The sequence below is a fragment of the Sciurus vulgaris genome (genome assembly GCF_902686455.1).
Source record: "Sciurus vulgaris genome assembly, chromosome: 11".
NCBI lineage: Eukaryota > Metazoa > Chordata > Mammalia > Rodentia > Sciuridae > Sciurus > Sciurus vulgaris.
In genome coordinates, this window is record NC_136472.1 from 79,360,007 (window position 1) to 79,377,401 (window position 17,395).

The 17,395-nt window shown below is 35.9% G+C and overlaps 1 pseudogene across 1 annotated transcript in view; it reads left to right on the plus strand.

Moving 5' to 3' along the window:
• The first annotated feature begins 712 nt into the window (after positions 1–712).
• Positions 713–17,395, plus strand: part of LOC306640572 (pantothenate kinase 3-like) — a 136,946-nt pseudogene continuing 120,263 nt past the window's right edge. The window contains exon 1 of the transcript XR_013766812.1: positions 713–2,500. The product of XR_013766812.1 is annotated as a pantothenate kinase 3-like (transcript). The remainder of the gene's footprint in view (positions 2,501–17,395) is intronic.

Genomic DNA, 17,395 nt, shown 5'->3' on the forward strand with positions numbered 1-17,395 from the left:
GGAAGAATAAGAAACCCAGAATAGCTAAAGCAATCCTCAGTAGAAAGAGCGAAGCAGGGGGTATCACAATACCAGATCTTCAACTCTATTACAAAGCAATAGTAACAAAAACGGCATAGTATTGGTACCAAAATAGACAGGTAGATCAATGGTACAGAATGGAGGACACGGACACAAACCCAAATAAATACAATTTTCTCATACTAGACAAAGGTGCCAAAAATATGCAATGGAGAACAGATAGCCTCTTCAACAAATGGTGCTGGGAAAACTGGAAAACCATATGCAACAGAATGAAATTAAACCCCTATCTGTCACCCTGCACAAAACTCAACTCAAAATGGATCAAGGACCTTGGAATCAGACCAGAGACCCTGCATCTTATAGAAGAAAAAGTAGGTCCAAACCTTAAACTTGTTGGCTTAGGATCAGACTTCCTTAACAGGACTCCCATAGCACAAGAAATAAAAGCTAGAATCAACCACTAGGATAGATTCAAACTAAAAAGCTTTCTCTCAGCAAAGGAAACTATCAGTAATGTGAACAGAGAGCCTACAGAGTGGGAGAATACCGTTGCCACTCATACTTCAGATAGAGTGCTAATATCCAGAATCTATAAAGAACTCAAAAAACTCTACACCAAGAATGCAAATAATCCAGGAGGAACCGGCCGGGCCTCTCGGCGCGGCCCTGCCAGCTCCCGAGTCGCCAGAGCGCTTCCCCGAGCTTCGGACCCGAGGCTTCCCCTCGCCCCTCAGGCCGACACCATGAAGATCAAGGATGCCAAGAAACCCTCTTTCCCATGGTTTGGCATGGACATTGGGGGAACTCTAGTAAAACTCTCGTATTTTGAACCTATTGATATCACAGCAGAGGAAGAGCAAGAGGAAGTTGAGAGCTTAAAAAGTATTCGGAAATATTTGACTTCTAATGTAGCATATGGATCCACTGGCATTCGGGATGTACACCTTGAACTTAAGGATTTAACACTTTTTGGCCGAAGAGGGAACTTGCACTTTATCAGATTTCCAACTCATGACCTGCCTACTTTTATCCAAATGGGAAGAGACAAAAATCTCAACATTACAAACGGTGCTGTGTGCTACAGGAGGTGGTGCTTACAAGTTTGAAAAAGATTTTCACACAATTGGAAACCTCCACCTGCACAAACTGGATGAACTTGACTGCTTTGTAAAGGGCTTGCTGTATATAGATTCTGTCAGTTTCAATGGACTAGCAGAGTGCTATTATTTTGCTAATGCCTCAGAACCTGAGCGATGCCAAAAGATGCCTTTTAACCTAGATGACCCCTATCCACTACTGGTGGTGAACATTGGTTCAGGAGTCAGTATCTTAGCAGTCCACTCCAAAGATAACTATAAACGAGTGACCGGGACAAGCCTTGGAGGGGGTACCTTTCTGGGTTTATGCAGTTTACTGACTGGCTGTGAAAGTTTTGAAGAGGCTCTTGAAATGGCATCCAAAGGTGACAGCACCCAAGCTGACAAATTGGTCCGTGATATTTATGGAGGCCATTATGAAAGATTTGGTCTGCCAGGTTGGACTGTAGCATCTAGTTTTGGAAATATGATTTATAAAGAGAAGCGAGAATCTGTTAGTAAAGAAGATCTGGCAAGAGCTACTTTAGTTACTATCACCAATAATATTGATTCTGTGGCACGAATGTGCGCTGTTAATGAGAAAATAAACAGAGTTGTCTTTGTTGGGAACTTTTTACGTGTCAATACTCTATCAATGAAACTTCTGGCATATGCACTGGATTATTGGTCCAAAGGTCAACTGAAAGCATTGTTTCTAGAACATGAGGGATACTTTGGAGCAGTTGGTGCACTTCTTGGACTGCCAAACTTCAGCTGAAGCATCAGAGGTTACTCTGCTAATGAATGTCATCCTAGAGGAACTAAAACCAGAAGCATTTTAACTGCATTGTTTGTCCTTGGAAACCAAAGGATAAAAGAATTTCACTATTCCTGTTAATTTTGAATGTCAGAATGGAAAACTCATGAATGCCATATTAAAAGAGAGAACTCTGTAACATGAAGTATTGTTGAAGTGTTTTCCCTTTTGTATATAGCCAGTGTTCAATCTTTAAATGCAGTATAGCCTCTGATTATTGAGCTTCCTCTCAGAAAGATTTTCTATTTATTTTATGTAGCCAGCATTGTAGTACTGTATGCTTAAGACACAAATCTTAAAAAGTCTCAGAAATGTTTCACTTACGAAAAATAATTGATTTTAAATATTCATTTTGAGTCCATTTTTATGTGTTATGATTACTAGTAAGCAGACAGTAATATACCCAGTATGAAAATTTATTGTAATGGCAGTCAGAGATGATGGTTTTATGTGATTTTAGAAATGTTAAGGCAATATTATTGTAGTTTTTCTAACACATCCTCCTCAAAAAAAGCATGTACTATGTGATCTTTGCCCAAAAGTATAATTTTCCTCAAATGCCATAATTTAAATGAAATACTATGTTACCCTGAATTTTGGAATGAATCCTGAAAAATGCACGTTTGGTGACATCACACTTTCTGTATTTTTTATTCAATCAACACATTGAAATGTTTGTATTTTTAAATTGAAAGTTTACTTACTTATTTTTGAATCTGTCTGATGAAGTCCTTAGACTATTCGAATGGGATATGATTTGAGTGAATCAATAGTTCCATGCTCTTTTTACTACTAATTTATCATGCCCAAATTTAATATATTTCTTATTCAATATGAACCATGAAAGCTAAAGATTTTTATTCTATTATGAACAGCATCAGAATCATTTATTTTAAATGGGTGTTTTAAAACTGTGGGGCAGTATTACAGAATAATTAGAGAATCAGTGTTTTCCTACATTTGGTTATAAAAGCAATTATAGTTTAAAATTTTTAAATCATTTTGCCTGGAATTTATTCTCCATTTTGAATTCATATTTTAAATGTTATAAAAATTACCAGCTTTTACATTGACAGTAACTAACATTTTGTGGCTTAGTAGTTAAATGAAGTTGTTCAGGTCTGTTGCTTCTTCCATTTTAGGAAGCAGAAAGACCTGAGGGATGATTCACATTGCCAGTAAACCTGGGTGTACTTAGAAGAGGTCAGAGTGTTACCTTGTGTTTTTACAGATCCCAGAGTTGCTCAGTAAAGATAAGTTTCAGTAGAATGTCAGAGATACTTCATGAGGATGTTTCGTATAGTATTTATGGAACGGGCATGTAAAAGGTGTTATGATTTTGATTTTTCAGAAATTTGAATTCAGGTTGCTCAGTAGCCATTCTAAAAGTGTTCTGACCACATTTCTTGCTTTAATGCTTCCATTGGTGTGACTGGCTATTTCAACTGAAATGCCATTGGTTCTGTTCATTTTGAATGTTTCTAATTTGGATGTTTATATAGTAAGAATGTCCATGAATAACAGTAACTATGTTTTATACCTGTGGCAAACTATGCATTATATGCTGTAGGTTTAGGGCGGTCTTTAAGAAAAATTGGAATGGTCAAAGTGTTTTAAGTTAATTTGATCACTGTACTTTGGTTAGTATAAGACCATGATATTCTTTGAAACTAAAATTACCTGCTAAAAGGTATGTAAAGTGAACTACCATCTTAGCTCTATTAATCATTGGCTTTTTCCATATGTAATATAGAATTACTGAATTGATAATGGGAAATGCACAATTGTGATAATAGAATTATTTACTTTTTTCTTTCTCTTTTGGTGGGGAGCGGGGACAGTACTCAGGATTGGACCTATGGGCTATGTACCACTCAGCCACATCCCCAGCCATTTTTATCTTTATTTTTGAGACAAGGTCTCACTAAGTTGCTGAAGCTGGCCCCAAACTTGTAATCCTCCTGCCTCAGCCTCCAGCCACTGGAATTATAGGCATACACCACCATCCTGGCTTAAACCACAATAATACACTTTCTGGTAATTTTAGAAGGTCACAAGAAGCAAATGAAAACAATTTTAATTATGTGTGTTTATTTAACATAGTATATCCAGTATTTTATTTCAACATGTAATCAATTCAAAATATATTTGGGAGTTTTTCTTTTTTAATTTTTGTAGTGTTCAAAACCTGTGTATATTTTACACTTAAGCAAAGCTCAGTTCAGACTGACTACATTCCAGATGCTTAGTAGCCACACATGGGTAGTGGCCACTTTAGTGGATAGTGCACTTCTAGAACTACCTCTTAAAACTGAACCCGATCATATGTCCATGTATGTGGGCTTTTTATAGAATGTTTGAGAAGAGGAAAATTGGAAACCTCAGTTTTTACATAGAAAGGGATTTAAAAAATAGCTTGTTTGGACTAGTTATTTTACACAGATAAGCTATTTATGACCATTCAAAAAATATCTTAGATTGGTATCCTGTCATCTCAGTGAAGTATGATTTTTCTTTAAATTATAAAAAAAAAGAAAAAAAAAAGAATACAAATAATCCAATCAACAAATGGGCTAAGGAAATGAACAGACACTTCACAGAAGAAGATCTACAAGCAATCAACAAATATATGAAAAATGTTCAACATCTCTAGTAATAAGAGAAATGCAAATCAAAACTACCCTAAGATTTCATCTCACCCCAATTAGAATGGCGATTATCAAGAACACAAGCAATAATAGGTGTTGGAGAGGATGTGGGGAAAAAGGTACACTCATCCATTCCTGTTGGGGTTGCAAATTAGTGCAGCCACTCTGGACAGCAGTATGGAGATTCCTCAGAAAGCTTGGAATGGAACCACTATTTGACCCAGCTATCCCACTCCTTGGCCTATACCCAAAGAACTTAAAATCAGCATAGTACAGAGATACAGCCACATCAATGTTCATATCTGCTCAATTCACCATAGCCAGAGTGTGGAACCAACCTAGATGCCCTTCAGTTGATGAATGGATAAAGAAACTGTGGCATATATATATACAATGAAATATTACTCCACCATGAAGAATGATAAAATTATGGCATTTGCAGGCAAATGGATGAAATTCGAAGATATCATGCTAAGTGAGATAAGACAATCTCAAAAAACTAAAGGACAAATGATCTCGCTGATCAGCGGATGAGGACATATAATGGGGGGTAGGAGGGGTTAACATTAGGGCTAGGGTTAGGTTTAGGGTTAGGGATAAGGAGGGTGGTAAGAATGGAGGAAGGAAGGACTGTATATAGGGAAAAGAGGGGTGGGAGGGGTGGGGGGAAGGGAAAAATAACAGAATGAATCAAACAACATTGCCCTATGTAAATTTATGATTTTTAATAACAAAAAATGGAAAAAAATGAGATGATCATACCTGTGGGGTTTGTCTCTGTGTCTTCTATTCTACTCATTTGTCTTCATGTCTGTTTTTATGCCACTATCATAGTGTTTCATTACTATAGTTCATGGTGTAAATTTGAGGTTAGGTATTGTGAAGCCTCCAGCATCATCTTCTTGTTCAGTTATCACTGTGGCTATTCTGGGTCTTCTGTTGTTCCATATGAGTTTTAGGACTGTTGTTTTAAACTTCTGTGGAGAATGTCATTGGAATTTTGATGTACTTGGTATTGAGTATGTATAACGCTTTTGGTAGTATGGCCATTTTAAAAAGAGTAAGTCTGCCTATCCAAGAACATAGAAGACTTTTCCATCTTCTAAGGTCTTTTTTACTTTCCTTCTTCCATGTTCTTTAATTTTCACTACAGAGGTCTTTCATCTCCTTGGTTAGATTTATTCCCAGATATTTTTGTTGTTGTTGTTTTCCCACCATTTTTATTGGTGGATTATAGTTGTGTGTATTGACAGGACTTATTGTTACATATTCAAAATATAACAGTATAATTTGACCAATATCACTCCCAAGCACTTCCCTCTCCCTCCTCACCTTCCAGTTTTTGGTTCCTTTCCTCAACTGGTCTCCCTTTGATTTTTAGGAGATCCATCACCACCTTTCTTTCCCATTTTCCTCCCTAGCTTCTGCACATGAGAGAAAACCTACATCCCTAGACCTTCTGATTCTAACTTATTTTGCTTAACAAGATAGTCTTTAGTTCCTCTTTTCCTACAAATACCATAATTTCATATTCCTTTATGGGTGAATAAAATTTCATTGTGTATATATACCACATTTCTTTTTCCACTCTTCCACTTATGGACACCTAGGCTGGTTTCATAGTTTTGCTATGGTGAATTGTGCTGCTATAAACATGGTTATTCATGTATCACTGTAGAAAGATAACTTTAATTGCTCAGGATAAATATGGAGGAGTGGTATAAAATTAGTACAACCACTATGAAAATCAGTATGGAGGTTCCTAAAAATATGGGGTAATGGAACCACCATATGATCTCAGTATTTTTTTCTTTTAAGTTATTAGAAATAGAATTGTTTAATGATTTTTTTCCATTGGGTTTTTCATTGGCATGTAGGAAAGCTATTAACTTTTGTATGTAGACTTTATACCCTGTTATTTTGCTGAATTTGTCTATAAGATCTAGAAATCTTCTGGTAGTGTTTTACAGGTCTTCCAAGTATAGGATAATATCATTTACAAAGAGAGAGAATTTTATTTCTTCCTTTCCTATTTGTATCACTCTTATTTCCTTCTCTTACCTGACAGCCTGGCTAAAATTTCAAGAACTATATTAAATGGGAGTAGTGAGTGTCATCCTTGTCTTGTTTCTGATGTTACAGAAAATGTTTCAGCCTTTCCCCATTTAGTATAATATTGGCTTTGGGTTGTCATATATTGGAATTGTGATGTTGAAATAAGTTCCTTTTATGCCTAGTTTCTTCAGTGTATTAACATGAATGGGTGATGACCAGAAACTGTGCAATTGATGGAAATACCATAAGGATCAATATGCAAGCACAGGTACCAAGTTCCTTAATAAAGACCCTAAAGTGCAAAAAGTAAACCAAGAACCAATATACAAACATAAACAAATGAACCTAACATTTGAAATCAGTAAATAACCGCATTATAGGAGATTTTAAAAAAAGACAATTATTTTTTTGAACCCAGTATTTTAACATTATATTCTCAGGCAAAAGACAAAAAGAATTGCAAATAAATATTGAACTTTGGTAAATAGAGTTGTTTCACTCAGTGGTATATGTAAGTAATTCTGAAACTACATTCTGTATAAATCAGTCTACAAATAAACAATTATTTTGAGGTAAACATAGTTGAAAGTTTCTCAGTGCTGAAAAAAGGCATTTTAACACACAAGGTGGAAGACTCGTACAAATTCTGAGCAGTTGGATTGGAATCAGATGTACTAGAAGAGACATCATAATAATGAGTTCTTCAAATACCAATACATAGTTTCTAATTTAAACTTTCCACTGGAGAAAAACTAAAAATTAATTTAAATGAAGCATCTAAAGCAAAATTTTACTCCAGAGCAGAGGTTGGAAAAGTAGAAGGAACTGGATCTTATTGCTGTGGGAAGTCTTCAAAGAATGATGGATACACATTCAAAAGAAAGAGTGCCAGATTGAAGGAGCACCCAAGGGCCAATCTGGAGCAGTTTGAGCCTTCCAAATGTGAGATTATAATGTCTTAAAGACAATAAGAATATGAGAGCACCAATTAATGTAAATCCATGAATAAATAAGTAAATAAATGAGGAAAAGGAAGGAAACTTTTTTTATATATTAGGATGAGAACAGGTAATTGAGGAAAGAATGATCAATTAGAAAATTACTAATTTGCAACCATAATATACGTAACTGATTTCATCACAAATCATCACTGGATGCCAGAAGTAGGGAACTAGAGCTTGAAGAATAGTAGGCTACTTACATAATCTCAAAGTATCTTCCCCTATGGTACAAATTAATTTCAAAGAGTATATGTATAAATATATATATATATATGTAAATAAATATATGTATATATATTTCCAGCAGAGTAATTTAAGAGACACTAAGTAAGCAATTGAATTTAACTTCATTAAAAATAAGGAAAATCAACAATTTGCCTGCTATTATAGTGCACTGAGAATAACAACACATCATTTCTGTGGTATTCCTGCCACAAAATGTAAAATCAATAGTTAATCATAAGGAAACCAGACAAACTCAAACAAGAAAGCTTTATGATAGAAAGTGTCCTGCACTGGTCAACTCTGTCAAGGTTATAAAAGACAAAACTATTCCAGAATAACAGAGACTAAACATTTATGACAAGTATTTGCAATGTGTAATTTCAGATCAGATATTTGCTATAGTTTGGATAAAAGTCCCCTAAAGGTTTTGGTATTAAAAGGCTTCATTCTCAACTTGTGGCACTACTGGTAAATACTAGAACTCATAAGAGATGAGACCTAGTGAGAGGAACCCTGGTCATTTGGACTGTGCTCCTGAATGGAATATCAGGACCTGAGCCTCTTACTGCCTCTCTTTCCACTTGTCAGTCACCATGTAGTTTCTCTGCCATGTACTCCCACCATGATGTACTGCCTTACCACTGACCCAAAAGCAACAGAGCCAACTGACCATGGACTCAAACCTCCAAAGCCATGAGCCAAAATAGGTCATCAACCTTATAAGCTCATTCTCTCATGTATTTGCTACAATAATGGAAAACTGACAAATACAGTATTAAACAAGGTAAAAAATATGCATACACATAGACACACAGGCATGCACAAACACTATATACACAAAGGAGATTATTGGAGTAATTCCTGAAACTTGAACAAATTCTATGGCACCGATTTTAAGTTCTTCATTACCCTGTGGTTACATAAGAGAACATTGTTTTCAGAAAATACGCAGTGAAGAATTTAGGGGTAAAGGGCAATTGCAAGTGTAAGTTTCTCTTAAATTGTTCCTGAAAATATAATATATATGATAAAGACAGGTATATTGACATTTAGAGAGGTATGTGCATATACACATCACATAGGGGAGAATATAATCAAGCACGTATGGTAAAAATATTAATATTTCATTCTTCTTTAAAGCTGAGTAATATACCATTGCATATATGCCACATTTTCTTTATCCATTCATCTGCTGAAGGATACCTAAGTTGGTAGTTTAGCTACACCTAAGTAGTTTAGTTATTTTGAGTTGAGCTTCTATGAACATTGATGTGGCTGTGTCATTGTAGTATGCTGATTTTAAGTCCTTTGGGTATAAACTGAGGAGTGGGATAGCTGGGTCAAATTGTGGTTCCATTCCAAGTTTCCCAAGGAATCTCCATACTGCTTTCCATAATGGTTGCACCAATTTGCAATGCCACCGGCAATGCATGAGCGTACCTTTTTCCCCACATCCTCACCAACATTTATTGTTGTTTATATTCTTGATAATTGATGGCATTTGCCAGTAAATGGATGGAGCTAGAGAATATCATGCTAAGGGAAATAAGCCAATCCCAAAAAAACCAAGGCCAAATGTATTCTCTGATATGTGGATGCTAATTCAAAATAAGAGGGGGCTAGGGAAGAATAGAGTTGCTTTAGATTAGGTAAGAGGGGAGTGAAGGGAGGGGAGGAAATTCAGGGTAGGAAGGATAGTAGAATGAATCAGGCATTATTTCCTTGTATACATATATCACTACATGACCAGTGTGAGTCTACATCATGTACAAGCAGAAGAATGAGAAATTATGCTCCATCTATGTATGATGTGTCCAAGTACATTCTACTGTCATGTATAACTAATTAGAACAAATAAAAAATCTAAAATAAAAATATTAATAATTACAAAACTTCAGTGAAGGGTATATATATATATATACACACACACACAAATATATAATTTTTGCAAATTTTCTGTAAGTCTTAAATGGTTACTAAATAAAAAACTGAAATCATGAAAAATTGCTTAACATCAATTGTCATTAGGAAATTACAAAATAAAACCATAATCAGATTCTACCAAAGACATTAGAATGATTAAAATTTTAAAAAGTAGATGAAAATGTCAAATTGTGATGAACATACAGAGCAATTAGAACTTTAATAACTCATTAACTGGATATAAAATAGTGCCAAAAATTTGAAAGACATTTTAAGAATTCACTATAGGATCAAACATACATTTGTTATATATATCCTAGCAATTATAATGCTATGTAGTGAAATTCAAATGAAAGGTGTTAAGACTGCTCTATATTTAATCATCAAACTAGAAATATTACAGATATTACTGTCCATGCAATGGCATACTACTCAGTGATCAAAAAGGAATGAGCTACAAAACATGCAAAATCTGAATGAATTCCAAGAACATTATGCTAAATGGAAAAGTCAAATACAAAAAGCTACATTCTGTATGCTTCCATTTTATTACATTTTTTCCCAACTTAAACATTTTAAAAATTTTTTTCTGATTAGTCATATGTGACAGTAGAATGCACTTTGACACATCATACATAGATGGAATATAATTTCTCATTCCTCTGGTTGTACATAATGTAGAATCCCACTGGTCACATAGTTATATATGTGCATAGGATAATAATGTCTGATTCATTCTACTATCCTTCTTATCCCCATACCTTCTCCTCTCCCTTCACTCCCCTTTACCTAATTTAAAGAAACTCTATTCTTCCCTAGGCACCTTACTTGTTGTGAATTAGCATCCGCATATCAGAGAAAACATTCAGCCTTTGGTTTTGGGGGGGATTGGCTTATTTCACTTATCATGATATTCTCCAGCACTATCCATTTACCTACAAATGCCATAATTTCATTCTCCTTTAAGCCTGAGTAATATTCCATATTCCATTGTATATAATACCACATTTTCTTTATCCATTCATCTGTGGAAGGGCACCTACGTTAGTTGCATAGTTTAGCTATTATGAGTTGAGCTGCTATAAACATTGATGTGGCTATATCACTATAATATGCTGATTTTAAGTCCTTTAGGCATAAACTGAGGAGTGAGATAGCAAAGTCAAACTGTGAGGACAGAAAACAGATCAATGGTTGTCAGAATCTGGGATAAAGGAAGATATTGACTACTGAGGGTCACCAAAGAATTTTGAAGATGATAGAGTTATTCAACATTTTCAGTGAGATGATATTTATGCAATGGCATACATTTATCAAAAGATTTTAGAATTGCTTAGTTAAAATTTAATTTATCTTTATATAAATTATACCTTAACACAAATTTAGAGGGTGTTATAGATTAAATTTGAGGTATTCCCTAAAAGCTCATGTGTGAGAGACTGCAAGAAAGTTTAGAGGTGAAGTGATTGGGTTATAGAATCTTAACTGAATCAGTGAATTAATCCTCTGATAAGGATTATTAGAGTGAAAACCGAAGGCAGGTAGGGTGTGACTGGAGGAGGTGGGCCCCTGGGGGTTTGCCTTTAGGGCATGAATTTGTATCTGAGGAGTGGAGTGTCTCTCTCTCTCTCTCTCTCTCTCTCTCTCTCTCTCTCTCTCTCTCTCTCTCTCTCTCTCTCACCTTCTTTTGTAATGTTCTCAGCTGCTTCCCTTCCCTCCTCTACCTTAGTATTCTGCCTCACCGCAAACCTGGAGGAATGAAGTCAACCCTCTTATGGACTGAGTCTCTGAAACCATGAGCCCCCAGTAAACCTTTTCTCCCCTAATTGTTCTTGTCAGATCTTTTAGACACTGTGGCAAAAAAAGCTGACTAAAACAGAAGGAAAAGCACTAACATTTTAAGAATATGTCATACCAAATTAGGAACTTTCTGTAGACCTATTACTTACCTCTCATTCTGAAAAAGAGAGTATTTCTACATTCTGCTAAAAAGTGCGTCACCTATGCTGTGTATCTCTCTCTCTCTCTCTCTCAGTTTAGTGGGCTTCTGAAGGCACAGAGCCCTGGCAAGACACAGAAGGATATACCACCCTGCTGTGTAATGCCCAAGGAAGCCAATCAGAAAGAACATACTCATACAGCACAAATTCACTGGTTAGATTATCCAAACATAGTGTTCACCTGAAAAAGCTAGACTGGTAAAAGAGCCTGAGCAGGTAAGAATGATTCAGTGCTCAGTAAGTCACTCTGGAATAAATTTTCTGCAATGGGGAGATTGGCTACATAGGTACTAATGGAGTTCACTTGGTTTCTTTCCTTCCTCAGGAAGGAGCCACTTAAAGTATCTCTCCCTGAAATAAAGACGATTTTCTCTTTGAAACATACCAAATTCACTATAGAGAATCTGAGATATAGGTCAGGATCCCATGTCTCTTTCCCCAGGCTTCACTTGTCCTAATGATCTGGTACTACAGTTACCCAAGAAATCTTGCTAAATTCAGGACTGATTTCCCATACAGAATTTCCAGAGTAGACCATAAATATGAAGGATGAAAACAGATTCCTCTTGGATTTGTTTAATGTAAATGAGGGGAAAAGGAAAGTGATAGAAAATAGGAGAGATGACTGGAATTTGAAGATGACATCTGAGCACTTCACCCATCCTGAAGGAGGCGGAGCAGTACCTCTCCAGCAGTCCACACTCCCAGCCATGGCAGTACGGCTGCACATGAACTTCTTCCTGTGATGGCCATGCTTCTGCAACTGAGAGAGAGTTACAACTCAGCCATGAACCCCAGAGGAAAAGACAAGAAAAGCTGTGTAAATCTTAGACAGAGAAAAATTATTTCCTCTTTTCTTTCCCAGACTAACAGAGGTCTGAGGCAGTGACTTTTAAGATTTGTCCTTATAAGGGAACACTTGTTATGAACTGAATGCTGAACGGGAGCCTCTGGCAGCTCTTTCATTGCCTTCTGGGGCCTGAGGTATTGGCAGGCAAGGAGATGCAACACAGAATTTTGTTATCAACATTTGACAATTTTCTGGCCTCACCTTTTGACATGGCATTCAGCCCATTTGGTGTTCTATCCAGTTCTGATCCCTCTGTCCATGTCGACTTAATTGTTTTTTTTTTTTTTTTCACCCATAATGCTGCCTTTATATGAAAGGGAACAAAATAAGGTATCAGTCCCCCTGCCAAAATGAAGATTGCAGAGCAATGCAACTTTCTGAAATTTAGCAATTCTGATGCAGCATTTATTCATTGATTCTTATTGATTCTTTTTGTCAGTAAAATAGTAATAGATATTATAAACACTGAACCATTATTGGCCCTGAAAGGGTACGGTAAAAATGTTTAACTATGGAACAAAAAATTACTGAATTTATTTATTATACAATTCATCATTGAAGTTATTATTGAAAATTTTTAAAAGTTTCTAGAAAGCAGTAAAATTAATTTCCTCCAATGGAGATATATGCTCTTAGTTGAAACAGAGGCCTAGTGAACTAGAATTAACAATTGAATCCTTCCATTTTCAATATATATGCTCAAATTAAAGGAGAAAGTGAGAAAGAGTAGATAGATATAGAAAGGTAGATAATAGATAAATAGAAAGAGAACCAGAGAGGTAGAGCAGTCTGCTAATGATCTTATACCAGATTATTGGTGTAGCGGGGAAGAAAATATACACTCCTTACCATAATTTTAATATCTAAAACACACTGTCTTCCTCTGTATTCATACAGTAAATAATAGATATTACAATAAATAATAACTTTGAATAAGACTAAGGATATTTTGTCACTTAATAAATTCTTCAAACAAAAATAATCAGTGAAACAATGAATCTCATCTATTATCAGCAAGGCTGAGAAAATCTTAAGTTTTTAGATGAATGTGTTTATAAGAATCTCAGAGGCAGGATGAAATCGATAAAATAAATATTTACAAAAGATTATGTGTTACAAATGTTGTCACTTCCTTAAAACAGAGCTTTCCTGCTAGACTAGCATCATGGATTAGCACGTCTCTGCTTCTTTGGACTTAAGAGTTTCCTCACATGGAATCAAAGCCATGAAGAGTTTAAGACAAAGTTTACATTCTGTATCAAAGCTTCTTTATTGACCACATTCATTGAAGCACTATTCTGGGTACTTTTATATTTATTTTCTGATTAGATCTACTTAGCACTTCTATGTGGAACTCATTCATTCACTTAGTTATTCATTAACAGTTGATTAAGAGTACCCTAGGAACTGTCCAAGGTACTCCGTATGTTGACATGAAGACAAAAAGAAATGCCTCTAAGTCAAGTGCAGGAAAACCAGGGGCTGCCAGCAAGGGTGTCCTGAGTAAGAAATAAGTAAGTTATTAGGCTGGTGGAAAGGGACAATGTAAGAAGAGGGCAGTGTAGGATGACTAAAGCCAAAGATTATAGGTAGGAATCTTGATACTCATATGTGAGTAAGCTGAAGCTCAGGGTAACAAATGACTTTCTCAAGGTCACACAGTAACTCTATACATATGCATTAACTACTAGTACATTTATATAGGTTTGTGTACATTACCCCTAAGTATGAGTTTCAATGCCAGCAATCATTTTGGAGCATTTGTAAAATGTTATTTTTACACCTACTCTGTATTTACATGGAGGGGTATTTTTCAACATTGTCATTGTAATATTCCATCCTCTTTACTGTCCTACTGTTCTCTGTATTCTATGGAGATCTTGAGAAATAAAGTTTGAACCGTGCTTCATTTCAGTGATTGGGTGAGGAATAAGGGCAGGAAACATCACTTTTCCAGGATGAAGTACGTGTGGCCAAGACAAGCTTAACATTCCTGAAAAGAACTTGAAACAGATGTTTTTAGGAGTAAATATCCAAAAATGTTAGGTAAAATGCTTCCTTTCAAGGCAGAAGTCTTTTGTAGTCTTCCCAAGTATCTGTGCTGCTTTTCTGAATTCTCTTTCACAGAGAGTATCAGCATCTTCCTCTGGTCTCCTGTTCAGCCATGACCATGACCATGACCAGAGTAGCAGAATTAGGGGATCCCTAAGAGTCTCATCCTCATATCAGCATACATGCCTACGTGTGCATATGTGTTGTCTCTCTCTCGCTCGCACTCTCTCTCTCTCTCTCTCTCTCTCTCTCTCTCTCACACACACACACACACACACACACCGTCTACTTCCTTTCCCTCTGTGTGTAATGAAGCATGAAACTGGTGCTTTGGACTTCAAAGATCTCTATGCTCAGATCTCCTCCTCCTTCTACAAACTCCTCTCTGTCTCCTCTTCTAGAATCTCAGAGACACCAAGTTTCTATCCAGCTCAGGAATTTGTAAAAGTTTGCTTCCTTTACTTCCTAAAATAGCTGTGTCCCATTCATTCTTCAAGTGTCAGCTCACGTCCTCAGAGAGGCCTTTCCTGATTGTGCCAGTCTTAATCAGGCTTTCCCTCTTACTTCATTCTTCCATAGAACCTTATACATTATATATTTATTAGTGGTTTATTATTTTAAATGCACATAAACTCATGGAGGTAAGCAGTATAAATTGTTGGGTTCACCTGTTAGGACTAATTACATAATTAGTGTGGTTTCCAGAGAAAAATGAAAGGCAGAACTTTTATTTTAAAATTACTGATAATTTCAAGATGAGTGTACTGACCAACATAGCAACCTCTGGAGAATAGGACTGTGCAGGCCACTCATACCTGAAGTTGGCCATGCTCTCACTTTATAGCACTGTTTCCATAGTACCTGCTAAAGAAGTACTCAATAAGTGCCTGGTATAATATATAAATTACTAGAAAATGAAATTTAGTGACATAGCTTCATAGTACTATGTGAATTTCTTATTCAGAATATCCCCGGGGAGCACATTTTATGAAGAATGGAGAGAGAATATAAGGCTAATAAGCCAATGGGAAAGAAGATAGAATAGAGGAAGCCAAAAGCAAAAGTATTCACCTTTAGATTTTTGCTTGGGGTACTTTTCTTATATTAAAAAACGTGGCAAAAGACTCCCCAAAATTGTAATGAGAATTTAACTCTTTAGGATGGAAAAAAAATGAACATTTTGAGTACCTAAATTATTTTAGACACAGAGTTCTTTCACCTATATGATTTCATTTTAAGCTTCCCAGAAATTTTGAGCACTGGAATGTGTTCTTTATTACCTATAGTTAAGAACACTAGAGCTCAGAGAGCTAAGATAATATATCTGACTTCCCAAAGTGAGTTATTTTGACCACTGGAATCATTTTTTTCTGCCCAGGACAGTACTGCCTGGTCCATGCCTTCAGGGGAACTCACACAGTGGAGTGCCTACTCTGAAATTTTCCAGGTTCTACTTTGGAATCTGAGGATTACTGAGGTCAGCAATACCTTAAGGGTGAAATACCCATACAGACCCCAAACCCCATGTCTCCCTTTTGGGATTCTATTTGATCTTTGGTGACCGTCTTCATATGCTGGCTCTGAGAAGTGAAACATTGAATAAGTGAATTTAAAATGATCAAAAAATCAACGTGATGCCCAAAGCCTTTTGATCCAGAAATCCATTTCCTCAGTAGGCAGTCTAAGAAAATCATTCAATAGCATAAAATGAAACAAAATTCCCTGTTCATTGTATCATTACCTATAAAAGTAAGTAGAAACATTTTATCATCAATTTAATTATCCACTATGATTGCGCAAGACTTTTAATATGAATTGATGACCTATGGAGCAATTCAGATGAATGAAAATTATGGAAAGCAGACTAATAAGTTAAAATGCAATAAGTTCTAAAAATATTGTAGTTTCCAAACTATAGTCTACAAACCTCTTATTTCAGAAGAACTTGTTTCATAAATATGCACATTTCTGAGCCCCACTCACTAGCCCCAGAACTTGCTTGAGCTTCATGAGTTGTAGAGTGTTCTCATTCACCAGTCTCTGTTGTGATTGCAGTGTTATCTCTGGTTTATGTCAAGGAAGGGCATAAGGAGCGTCCAGAGTGGTCACTTTATCTCTCAGTCTGCTCTGCAATCCACATCTGTCAGTATTCTGGAAGTGGGTAAATCTGTCTTCTCTGCAAAGTTGATTGATCCTTCTTATCAATGTTCTCTATTGCTTCTAATTAGAACTATGAGGAGTATTCTGCCTGGTTGGCCATATGCCTTGTCAAGTGAGAGACAGGCATACCTTGTTCAAATAGGACCACTTTTCTTACTCCTCCCAGAACTCCTGGCTCTCTTCAGCGTGTGAAATGTAATAACAGAGTTAACATTGAAAGAGGCCACATTCTGTGTAGGAATATAGTAAATAAAGTCTTCAATTGAAGATACAATTGAAATATTTTTCTATGTTTACACTATAATATCATCAATATGTTTAATAGAACCAAAAATGAATTATGATTCACCTGTGCTGCCTTCCTTATTGAGATTTGTATTTGCAGTTCACATCACTGAGGCATACCAGCACTTCTTGCAAGAGTCAATGGGAGTCACTATTCACAGATGGCACTGTGAATAATGGATGGTTGGATGGTTGTTGGATGATACAAAATAATGAATAATGCTGTAACCAGAATTAAATAAGCATAATTCTGTTGTTTTAAGCAATTAAATTCTGAAA